The sequence below is a fragment of the Anas platyrhynchos genome, chromosome 2 (assembly GCF_047663525.1).
Source record: "Anas platyrhynchos isolate ZD024472 breed Pekin duck chromosome 2, IASCAAS_PekinDuck_T2T, whole genome shotgun sequence".
Classification (NCBI taxonomy): Eukaryota; Metazoa; Chordata; class Aves; order Anseriformes; family Anatidae; genus Anas; species Anas platyrhynchos.
Genome location: NC_092588.1, coordinates 74,154,551 through 74,167,587, shown reverse-complemented (window position 1 = coordinate 74,167,587; position 13,037 = coordinate 74,154,551). Strand labels below are relative to the sequence as shown.

Sequence of the window (13,037 nt, the reverse complement as noted above, 5' to 3'; positions counted from 1 at the left end):
GAAGAGACTGTATAACACAGAGCATATATTTTTCTCATAAGCTATTTTGTGTTGTTGTGTTTTTTGTTGTTGTTGTTGTTGTTCTTGTTTTGTGTGTGTGTGTGTGTGTTTTTTTTTTCCAATTAAACAAAAATAAAGAATTGGGAAAATACATACCTCTTAAAAATGTACAAAGTTGCAACAAATGCATTAACTGAAGTCAATTAAAAGTTGCAGAAATGCTACAAATATTAAATACAAAAATACTCCATAGAGCTGTTCTGTATCTTCTCTCAAATGTCAAAGAAAATATATAAGGAAAATTGAGCCGAAAAGTCTTTAAAAGCGAGGTTCTTCTTATTCAGCATCAAAAGCCAAAGGCCTTTGTTCTTCCTGGGCATAGTCTGGTAACTTCTGTGGAGTGGTGTATCATGTACTCTTATTAAAATAACCTCACCCTGCACAGAGATATTCCAAGCATTATAGCTTCATGGCACAACATCTTTTTTTTCACTTGTTTCTCTTTAAGTATTGCCATAAAAGAGAGAAATATTTATATGTACTACAAACCATCAGCTTCTGTTTCGGCCACCAATAAATTCCTTAATAGTAGTGAAAGGTTGTATAGGTGTTCTGAATAAGACTCAAACCAAAACCATCTTTCATTTCCGTTAAGGGTTTCTAAAAGGACAGGTGGTTTGCCACTCATCAGCTGTGAAGTTCTGTATTTTTAGGTATGGTAAACAAAATTATAGAGGAGTGTGCATACAAAGACAAAAAAGTAGAATCTAGAGGTCATGATTTCAGAAGGGCTTGGAAAAGAGAGGAGACAATACAGGTTGTTTCTTGTCTCGTTATAGCATAATTTTAACTTCAGAAAAACAATTTTTCCCATTGCCTTTCTCCCCTCCCATTTTTTTTCCCTCTCCAAGTATCTAAACAAGTCACACATGCAAAAACAGCAATGCTCACTGTGCAATATTATTTTCAACCCCATCCCCCAGTTTCTCCTGGGAGTGTGCCTAGGTATGGGGAAAAAAGTCATATTTCACTTTCTGTATATTTTTCAGAAGTTTATTTCTATGATACATTATTTTCTTCCTTACTTAAAGGCTGAACTAATATTAGAACACCATCAAACAAGTTAAGGTGTTCTTCCAATGAATTTCACTCCACTGGGAAACAACATGAAGGTAGAATATTGATTTTTATATACAGTCTGCGAGTTTCATGTTTCATAAGTGATAATATTTAAAAGGAATTTATTTTCTAAAAGATTTAAGAATGTTATCCTGAAATTTCTCAAAGACTATTCAGATGACTGAAAAATTTTTGCAAATTTCTCTTCTGTGTTTTTCTCCCCTAATCAGGAAGAAAAATTTGTTTCTTCATCACATACACTATAATAGCTGTCAAATTTAATTGAGCACCACTGCTTCTGATAATCTACAGAACACAATATAATATTTTGATCAGAATATTAAGGATTCCAAAAAAGTATTTTGTACCCTTTCCCTTTTCTTTGTAAATTAACTTCATAGCATGAAAAAGAAAAACAGCTTACTTGGAGTGTGAATATGTGCGCTGCAGTTATGAATGCATGTTGCTGAAAGACCTTAATGCAAGTTAAGCAAGCAGTCATAAGTCAAATCTGGAGAAGCCTTCAGTCTGTAAGTAAGGCACACTGATTAATTATTCTGATTTTCCTTACTCACATTTTGGGGATGTAGCTGCCATCTACGGATGATAGCTGAGTTATCAGACTGCTATTTGAACGTTTTTGTTTTTTTTTTTAACTTCTACTATTTCTAAATAAAAACATTTAACTTCACATGTATCACATGTACAATGTGAGCTTCACATAGTCTAAAGACTTCTGTATATCAATAACACGGTCTAATTCTTAACAGACCTCATTACGTAGATAGCAAACCATTTGTACAAATCCAAAGAGGAAATGATATAGTCTTGCCATTCCCTCTTTTTGAAAGCTTTGGTTTTTGCACTGCTTTCTGCCTCCTTTAGAACTAACTCACAATGAACACAACTCAAATATCATATGAAGAAGTGAACATGCTCCCTTTCCTACCACTGGACTGCAAAATAACAGAAGTGAAATGCCACATATTGGATGAACCAGAACAATAAAATCACATTGTCTGGAATCCATGAGAAAGGACGTGACTGAAGTGGTGCTAGTCTGGCATTTAACTCCCTTGACCATTTTCATACATTTTCTTCTGCTGGTTTGGACAGACTCACACTCTTTCCTAAACTTTCAACAGATGTATTCAAGACTGAAGAAAATCAATAGCCAAATGGGCTTGGATAATCTCATACTCCTAAGCAGAGCAGACTCCCATTGTTTTCACAAAGAACTCTGGGAACATATGCTGTCCATTTCCCAAATATTACTAACATTTTGCAGAAAAATGCTGAAACCATGGGAAACTGTGGCTGCTGACACCAACTCCAACAGGCAGTTTATGTGATATATGGGCAGCTGCAAAACTGATGTTTGTTTCAGCTGATTGTCTTAAAGGAAAGCTGTGAAGCAAGGATGAAACAGGAGTAGGAATGGAAAGTAGTACAGGCTTATGAAAAAAGCATACAAGCCCTGAATAGACCTTCCACAGCTGTAGACCTGTAGCAATATGTAGCCTGTGTGATTTGCACACTTTCAACTCCTTACTGCCTGTGACACAGCCCTGACACCTGAGGATGCCTTTGGAACAGATGGAGTTGATCTTGGTTCAGGACAACCTTCGACAGGCTCTCTTCATCCTGTTTGTAAAGATTTTAAAGGCTTTAAAGTCTCTTTTTAAAGATAAAAGATGAACTGACCAAGTGCCAGCAAATAAAAAAATACTGTCGTCACAACCTAAGACTTACCTCTCCCATTGGAGACACATTTTCTTCTTGAAACATGGAAACAGCAGCTGATAAAGTGCATACAAGATCATTACTGACTTGATTTTTCTATTATATGTTTCAGCTGCTCGAACAACTGCTGTGAGAGAAACATATCTAGCTTTTGTTCCTCTTGTTCTGAGATATAATCAAATCTTCTCACATTTTAAACTGCCTTTCCTTATGTTTTACTGTCTTCTCAGTTCTGGTGCCCCTTTGTTCATGCAAAAGCAGCCTGTGCTTCACATTCATCTTTTCAGTTTGGCTCTCAATCTGAAATTGTCAAACTTCTGTGGAAATGAACAAAAAAGTTTGCAGTAAGTTGTCAATGTCTACCTCTTTTACTTTTCTGGAGGACTTCAAAAATGCTTCATTGTCAAATCATTCACTAATTTTGCCTCAGTATCCACTTTGCAGGGAAGATATAAAATAACTGTAGTGAGCTACATTTTGTACCTTGTAATTTGACTTCAGTTTCTTTTAAATGTGCTCCAAGTGTTTGCCATACCACTTTGGCTCAGGCTGCTCCAAGTCATCTTCTGCCGTTGGCCATTCATTCTTCATCCCAGCTCTCACAGTTGTAACAGCGCGACATTTCGGTTCTTTAATAAAAATATTTGAAAGAATAACTGCATAGGAAACGTTCTTGACATTGATAGAAATAATCTTATGATAATATTATTGCTTTGAACTATAAGAAAATTAGAGCTGTAATATAAATTATAATTATAAATGGAATTTAAAATAAACTTATAACTAATTAAATAGTGTTAATAGTAATAGTAGAGGTAATATCAATTGTATAAGCAACCAATTAATGATATAAGTAGAATGAATTAATGCTTATGATAGCAGTATTAATTCTAATATTTCCTGGCTTTGCTGTGGTAATAATTCTTTACTAGGTATTACTTGATTCTGGACTTCAGAGCTTAGTATGTTCTATTAAAGCTTATTAAAGCTGCTGCAGCCATGAAGAAAAAGTATTTTGACTCCTCCCTTCTACAGATGTCATCCTGCTTTCCCCTCAGTGATAGGCCAATCTTTTTTTTCAAATGCTATGACTGACAATAATTGCCTATAACCAGTGTGATAGCATTATACGAATTTTACCTTCCAGAATTGCCTTCATGAGGGTGTAGAAATGCTCCCGAACGAGATGGCTGATACGACATTTTCGACTTTTTCTTTTTTTTTTTTCAGTTTACAAGCTATGCCTCTCTGTTAAAGACTAATTTATTGCCTAGGACTATGTACACTTATGAAATCAGGCACCATTCAAGCTCAGAAGGCTCCTCAGAAATGCAGGGAAACTCCATGGTTCAAGTCCCTCCAAAGTAACAGGCTGCCAGGGAGTGGTTGCCATCCTTGGAGGTATTTAAGAGATGTGTGTATGTGGCACATAGGAACATGGTTTAGTGTGAGCTTGGTAGTGTTAGGTGTTGGTTGGACTTTGTGGATCTTACAGGTCTTTCCCAATATAAATGATTCTATGATTCTATGATTATGTAACTATTAGAGTGTTTAAAAATTATAATCAACTAATCTGTGATTCTATCAATTCCACAGCAGTCTATCTCAATGTTTTACCAGGCTGTCCATACATATCCCTCACCCTGTGTTTTCTCAAAAACCTCTACCTTTACATAACTAAAGACCCAGGAAGCTCTAGGTTCTATATATTTTCACGGGCAGGACTTATTCATAACCTATAACCACAGCCAACTTTGTTGAAATAGCTTGCTTATATTTTAAATTTACAGAAAATAGCAATGAAAGATCATTGGCAGCTTCAGTTTGGATAATTGTTCTTAGGTGCTGCAAAATAAAGCTCTTACCATGCTGAAGATGAAAGGTAACATTTCAAGAGCATTCAACACCTCTTAAGAAGCAGCGAGACTTCATCTCCTTTGAACATGCTGCTTTTCATCACAGACTGCTATTTGGGTTTGATACACTACCCTGCCCACTCTGTTATATTGAATTACAACATTGTTCCATCTGGGGAGGCATTAAATTACTACCTGTGAATCAATCAAAACTCAAGCAACTATCCATTTGATTTTGCTGAGCAAATAGAACCAAAACAGTTTCCATGCCTCATATTGGAAGTTTTATTGATTTTTCACAACAAATGAAGATTTTTTTTCTTTGTGAAGAAAGAAAAATGTTATAAAGACACATCTGTTCAGGATCACGTTGGGTTAGAAACTGGCTGGATATCTGGGCCCAAAGAGTTGTGGTGAATGGAGTCAAACCCAGTTGGAGGCCGGTCACTAGTGGCGTCCCCCAGGGCTCTGTGCTGGGGCTGGTCCTCTTTAATATCATTATCGATGATCTCGATGAGGGCATTGAGTGCACCCTCAGTAAGTTTGCAGATGACACCAAGCTAGGTGCGTATGTCGATCTGCTCGAGGGTAGGAAGGCTCTGCAGGAGGATCTGGATAGGCTGGACCGATGGGCTGAGGTCAACTGCATGAAGTTCAACAAGGCCAAGTGCCGGGTCCTGCACCTGGGGCGCAATAACCCCAAGCAGAGCTACAGGCTGGGAGATGAGTGGTTGGAAAGCTGCCTGGCAGAGAAGGACCTGGGAGTGATGGTGGACAGTCGGCTGAATATGAGCCAGCAGTGTGCTCAGGTGGCCAAGAAGGCCAAGAGCATCCTGGCTTGCATAAGAAACAGTGTGGCCAGCAGGGCTAGGGAGGTGATCGTCCCCCTGTACTCGGCTCTGGTGAGGCCACACCTCGAGTACTGTGTTCAGTTTTGGGTCCCTCGCTACAAGAAGGACATCGAGGTGCTTGAGCGGGTCCAGAGAAGGGCAGCGAAGCTGATGAGGGGTCTGGAGAACAAGTCCTACGAGGAGCGGCTGAAGGAGCTGGGCTTGTTCAGCCTGAAGAAAAGGAGGCTCAGGGGCAACCTTATCGTTCTCTATAGGTACCTTAAAGGAGGCTGTAGCGAGGTGGGGGTTGGCCTGTTCTCCCACGTGCCTGGTGACAGGATGAGGGGGAATGGGCTTAAGTTGTGCCAGGGGAGTTTTAGGTTGGATGTTAGGAAGAACTTCTTTACTGAAAGGGTTGTTAGACATTGGAACAGGCTGCCCAGGGAAGTGGTGGAGTCACCATCCCTGGAGGTCTTTAAAAGACATTTAGATGTAGAGCTTAGGAATATGGTTTAGTGGAGGACTGTTAGTGTTAGGTCAGAGGTTGGACTCGATGATCTTGAGGTCTCTTCCAACCTAGAAATTCTGTGATTCTGTGATTCTGTGACCACTGAGGGAACTTGGTATTACTGCAAGAAGAGAAGCTCCATCATCATTAAAAGTTCATGGAAATCAGAGAGAAGGGGAAGATAAGATGCTTCCTGATAAAAGGCAGGTGTCACACACATCTTCAGGAAGAGCAAGAAATCTCTCGTCATATGCAGTCCCCTAAGCGTTTTGATGACCCTCCACTGGACTCTCAGCAGGACAGCCATGTATTTCTTACACTGGGAAGCCCACAGTAGGGCACAACACTCCAGCAACTTCCCAGTGCTAAGTGGAGAGGAGGAACCACCTCCCTTGACTTCCCGACAACACTCTCATTACCACAGCTAGGTGACTTGTTGGTCACCATGTCAGGGTTCTCAACTTACCCATGTTTACTTTAAGTCCCTGTTGTATGCCAGGATTCCCCGCTCTTGTTTTGCAAAGCTGCTTTCTAGCCAGTTGATGCCCAAGCCTCTGTTGCTGTACTGTTATTCTATTCTTCATGTGAGACTTCTGTAGCAGTACAGTGCTAAGTACTGACCTTCTTACAAGCATCCTAGGAAAAACTGGAAGGCTTCATTACCTGTTGAAACAAGACAAGGGATGAGCAGCTGACAAATTTGTATTTTCACATTGCAGAAAAGAGCAGAAATAGCCCACTACCTTTAAAGATGGCCTATCTACAAAATACCTGTTGTTTTGCCATTGGTTTGTGAGATAACTCCAGAAAAAATGTTGCTGTTGTTGACAGTGGAAAACCATGAAATGCTGTTCAGAGCTGAATGCTGGGTCAGAGACCAGCTTACTAAAATAGGAATAGATAAGAAAGTCTGTTTCTCTTGTAAGGGTTCTCTGTCTTCCAAATCATTCTCCTTTTTCACCCACATTATTTAAACTTGCACATAATTACTAATTTTTTGGAGAGAGATTTAAAGACATAATCAAGCATACAGGCATATAATACTCCAACACTCCAACAGACTTAATATATCCAGCTGCAACAGAATCTAACTCAAAGCATATGGGCTGGGAGCTACAAGAAGATGAATGGCTAAAGCATACAATGTTATAAAATGTAAATTACAATTCTGTAAGGAAGCCTAAAACTATGCTATTAGCATACAAAACAGTACAAACACATCAAAAGAGCATGGAGTAGAGTTCTAATTAATAGGAGAAAGAGCAGTACAATCACAAACTAAGATTTGTCTGTATCTGTTTTAGCCTCTGGTTTGTGCTGGAATCTTATTAATTAAATATTCATAATCCATCCTTTTTTTACCAATTAAGTAATAATCATGTTTGTCCTAAGTTGAAAGGTCATTTGTCAAAGGAAGCTTACTCCAGACTCTCTTTTCATCTCATGTCTTTTATTTGAAACAGCTCTTCTTTCCATGACAGCAAGTACTGGAAGCCAAAACAGACTGAAATTGCAAGTTGGCACGTTATTTAGAGTATACCAGACATTGTATTAGTGGACGGAAGTTCCTTCACTGCTAAGAGAAACTTGGCAAAACGTGTTTTAGCAGGTAACATATCTCAACATTACTTTTTAAACACAACAAACAAATGTATTTGCCATAATTTGTGTTCTTGCTCCCTAATATGACAGCAATGTGGAACAGTTTAAATTATATGAAGTTTTTAGTGTATCAGGTCTGTTTCCATATCTGACACACATTACATTTAAGCTTTACAACAAAATAATCCTGCTTCCTAAAGGAAACAAACCTGTGTCTTTTTCTTTCATTTTTAGAGCTCTTGTAGAGCATTTCTATATTTTTGAATATTTAATGAAAAAGTCTTAAATAATTACCCTGTAGAAATTTAATCTGAACCTTTATGCTTGGTTTAATGTCTACATGTATAATTTGGCTTTTATCGTCTTGACAAATTGGCCTGATGCAGAAGTCCAGTGGAAAAATATTTTTTTGGTATGCATAAATAACACACATTTCATGTTTGAAACAGACATAATGCAGAAATACTCTTCTTCATGTTTCCTTATTGACTTTGCGTAGATGATATGCAGAGAAATAATGCTACATGATAGTGAATAAACTTGTCAAAAAGAAATATATTAAAGGAAGATAGCTTTGGTGATATGGTGCAGGGATCTGCAAATAGAGGACAATCAAATACAGCAAAGAGTTAAATACTTCAGTTTTTCCAACAAGCTTGTCCTGCATCATTAATTCTTGAAGTTGCTCTTCACTTGACTATAACTGTATTTAAAACAGATAGTAAATATCTGTAAACATCTACAACAACAATTGTAGATGACAATGTACAAATATTTGAAAATATCTGTAAACATCTAAAGGGCAATCAGAATCATTTACACTGAGACAGCTGGGACCTGCAGATGTTTAGCAGTTCTAAAAATCTGGTCCCTTCTAAAGACACTTAACTCTGAGCATGCAAATTTAGAAACAGTTATGTGACAGATTGTACAGGTTTACTCAAGGACATATTTGTAGATTGTCATAAACATTAAGAAATGCATTGTTGTTAAATCCCAAATCTAACCATTGGATATATAGATAGTTCAAATCCAATTTCCATGCTTCTGGAAAACTATCAAAATTCTCAGTTGTTTACAGCATGCATTGTCTTCTCCTTAACTTTTGAAGAACAAGGTACTTCCTAGAGGTGTTGAAATGACAGGTTTATGGCTTAGCGTGCATTTCTCTCCACACAGTAAAACTAATGTCTTTCGTTCAATGACATAGGTTCCCTTCACAATGCCTCTTTCAAGTGCAGATTTCATTTTCCAGCATGACTTTTTTTTTTTTCCTGAATTTCAGGAAAGCTTTTAGGTACATTTTTCCTGGTACCTTAGAAAGACACTTGAAGATAGTCTTCATGAGCAAGTCCTAATATACCTACATCTTTTCTCTAAGCAAGCCAGATGTGCAACAGCCTAGGTCTGGATGCTATAATGTATTAATACTATGCATTATGACTGTGCTTGATTTAGGACATGACTTCTTTCACTGCTCCAGCCTAGATCTGTATCAACATAGAGTGCTTTTCAATAACATGCAGAGCAAACAGAATTGCTTGCAGCCTGTCTTGCAAAAACACTCTAATACTTTCACCAAAAGCCCTCCTTGTCTTGCCAGTAGGCAAGATGTTGCTGATATTGTAGTTTTGAAAATGTATATTCTTTGTCTTTAGCAGCAATTAGTGCTTGAAGCAGAACTTGATGCCCATAGAAGTGTTGGTTCTATATTCATAGGTTAGAACTACCTTAAAAAAAAAAAAATCACCTCCAGACTCAGAAACATTCCCTTCTAAAGCAAATAAATGGCATTCCCACAACAGGCAACTTGCCAGAAAGTTTCTGGCCATTACCACCAACCCTACTGAGGGAAGTAGAGGTGCTGTGTTTAAAAGCATCCGGCCTTTCCTCATTATCTGATCATTTCCTGAGCAGTAATAATTTCCCAGTCATCTCTGGCAAATTAAACCCAATAAATAAATAAATAAATAAATAAAAATAATCCAGGCAAGCTACTCCCTGAAATTTATCTCCTCTATATCAAACAGCAGCCTGCTTTCTTGTATGCCAGATCAGTACCCATAAGCAACCAGACTCCATACAGTAAAGTTAAAGTAGATTTGTAAGTAACTTGACCAGCGATGGGCAATGTCATTTCCTTTGCAAATGTATGAGAGGTGCAAGTGGAAATGGCAAAGGTTTTTAACATTAACTCTTGATTTGAACTGGTTTTCATGACTCATTCAGCTGGTGAGTGAGCAACCAGACTGTGCCAGTAAAGGAAAACATGAACAGTTTATTTAAATATATGTTTACTCAGGAAACTTACCTGTTCTGATTGCAGGTAAGGGTGAGCTAACTTTATATTGCCATAAACAAGCTTAAACACAAAGAAACTAGAAGTGTGGCTGAAGAACTCTAAGCATTGTAATGCTTCTGCCTAGAAACTTCTGACAGGTAGTGCAACATCTGTAAAATATCCGTTCAGTGACTTCCTATGTTATATGCTATACTGAGGTTAAACAATTACGTCTACTATGATCAAAGCAGCTTTTGCTATTGAAGTGAACTTTTTAGCACACAGGCTCCTGAATGCTGTTATACTAAGCACTTGCTGTATTTCTTTTTAAGTGCTGGAAAAGAAATATGGTGCAGGATTTCTTTTGCTTAACTTGCCATAGGTAAAAGTTGCTGTTACAGATCTCACAGATGACAGAGCAGTAATAACTGAGTGCAGTGAAGAACAAGCTTCTCAGACTTCTCTTGAAAAAAATCTGAGTTATACTCAACTGAGATAGCTGTGATACAAGCATCGACACTAAACATGGATTTTATTTATTATTAATGTGGTGGGTTGATCTTGGCTGGCTGCCAGGCCCCCACCCAGCCACTCTCTTTCCTCCTCTTCAACAGGATAAGGGGAGAAAATAAGATGAAAAAGCTCATGCTTTAAGATAATGAGTGGGAGAACTCTTACCAGTTGCTGTCATGGACAAAACAAACTTGACTAGTGGAAAATTAATTTTGTTTTTGCCAATTAAAATGGAGTAGGATGGTGAGAAACAAAAAGAAATCTTTAACACCATCCTCCAAACCTAACTTCTACTCAGGCTCACTTATCTAATTCATTCCCAACTCTTTTACTTTCTACTCCCCACAAGTGGCGCAGGGGATCAGGAATGGGGGCTGGAGTCAGTCCCTGACGCTTCGTCTACACTGCTCCCTCACGGTCACTCCCTGCCCCTACACCAACAGGATGCCATCCTTCCCCAGCTGATCCCACACGTGCTGCCCACAGGCAGCAGCTCCTCAAGCACTGCTCCCACACGGCTCCGTCCCACGGGCTCCATCCATCCATCCATCCCCCAGGAGCAAACTGCTCCAGCACGGGTCCCCCACGGCTGGGCGGCAGCTCCCCCCAGACCCCCTGCTCCTGCGGGGGCTCCTCTCCACGGGGGGGCTGCAGCTGCGGCCCGGGGCCTGCTCCTGCCCTGCGGGGGCTCTCCATGGGCCGCAGCCTCCTCCAGGCTACATCCACCTGCTCCACCGGGGGCTCCTCCACCCACGGGGGGGCTGCAGCGTGGAGATCTGCTCCGTGGGGGACCCATGGGCTGCAGGGGGACAGCCTGCTCCACCAGGGGCCTCTCCCTGCACAGCCCGCAGGGGAACTGCTGCTGCCTGCCTGGAGCACCTCCTGCCCTCCTGCTGCACTCACCTGGGGGGCTGCAGGGCTGCTTCTCCTCTCTTTCTCCCTGTGAAGCAGCTTTTTTTTGTTATTTTTGTTCTCCTTTCTTAAATACGCTCTCACAGAGGAACAAGCGACATCGTTTCTTGGCTTGGCTCTGGCCAGCAGTGGAGCCCTTATCTAACGGGGGGCAGCTTCTAGATTCTTCTCACAGAAGCCACCCCTATGGCCCCCTGCTACCAAAACCTTGCCACGTAAACCCACCAGAGCAACTCTTTCGGTGAAGAAATTTTTCGTAAGAACCAACCGAAACCTCCCCTGGTACAACCTAAGGGGTTTTGTTCTTGTCTTGTCACTTGGGGCTTGGGAGAAGAGAACGATCCCCACCTCTCTGGAGCCTCCTTTCAGCTTCCTGTAGAGCACAGGAAGGTCTCCCCTGAGCCTCCTTTTCTCCAGGCTGCACAACCCCAGCTCCCTCAGCCGCTCCTCACCAGACTTGTTCTCTAAACCCTTAACAAGCTTCAGAGCCCTTCTCCGGACATGCTCCAGCACCTCGAGGTCTTCGCTGAACACAGTGCTCGAGGTGCGGCCTCACCAGAGCCGAGCACAGAGGGACAACCGCTTCCCTAGTCCTGATGGCCACTCTAGGTCTGATACAAGCCAGCTCTAGAGATATTTATATGCATATATATTCAGCACTAGTACATGTTCCTTGGAACACTGGTCAAACTCTCTTCAAACCCCGTACATTGATGGTTTCCTCTAACTGGCACTGACGCTTCAGCTGGATGCTCTAAATCCCATGTTACTGCTTCTGCTTCCTAAGCAGGTGACAGAAACTCCTAACCGGAGAGCAGAGGAGTTGTAGTTCTGTATCCAGGAAATATTTGGAAGTTTGGAAGATGCTTCCCTTGCTCAGCTGCCATCCCTATGTTCATCAATCACCCGACCTTTTGCCTTCCAGCAAAAGTCCTGATGCAGTTCTTAAGGAAAGTTCTTTCTGAAAATCCTCAGCCACCTCTGTGCACGCCAAACCTTTCATGGCACTGTGCAATGCGCGGATGGCAGCGATAAATCAGGTTGTGGAAGGAATGGCAACATGTGGGGAGGGAATTTTCAGGTGGCTTCGCGCTGTTTCGCAGGTCCCTGAATTAGAGCTAATGAGGAAACAAGTGGTAGAAACAAAACCATGAGGGAGGCGTGGATAAAGAATTGGCTACAGTGTTAAAGAGGACCTTTGGGCAGTGGGCAATTGCTGGCTGGCTCCAGGCGCGTGTCTGAGGGTCTCTGACCAACTGTATGATAGATTCGGGCGCGTGGACAGCACGTGGGGCTACGGGGAGAGGACATGTAGTAGTGAAAAAGGGCAATAAACGCCTCCTGTTCCAGAGCCATCAGGAGTCTGTGTCTTGCGTCCCTTCAGCAACACAAAGATTTGGCTCCAGATCCAAAATGTCATGTATTTGGCAATTTTATTTATGGTAGCACTCCCCACCCCTCCCATCTGCTCTTTTCCCTTCCCTCCCCTCCCCTCCCCTATGCTCCCTGTCCCGACACTCTGTTACACTCCCCTCCCCTCCCCTCCCCTCCCCTCCCCTATACTACCCTACACACCCCTATACTACCCTACACACCCCTACACTCCCCTACACTCCCCTATACTACCCTACACACCCCTATACTACCCTACACACCCCTACACTCCCCTACAC

The 13,037-nt window shown here is 41.1% G+C and overlaps 1 long non-coding RNA gene across 1 annotated transcript; it reads right to left on the bottom strand.

Moving 5' to 3' along the window:
- Window positions 1-1,263: 1,263 nt before the first annotated feature.
- Window positions 1,264-7,793, bottom strand: LOC140001724 (uncharacterized). Its single transcript, XR_011807226.1, has 3 exons — window positions 6,523-7,793; window positions 3,346-3,491; window positions 1,264-3,179 (listed from the first exon to the last, which is right to left on the bottom strand). It is a non-coding gene; the product is annotated as an uncharacterized lncRNA (long non-coding RNA).
- Between the last annotated feature and the right edge of the window lie 5,244 nt (window positions 7,794-13,037).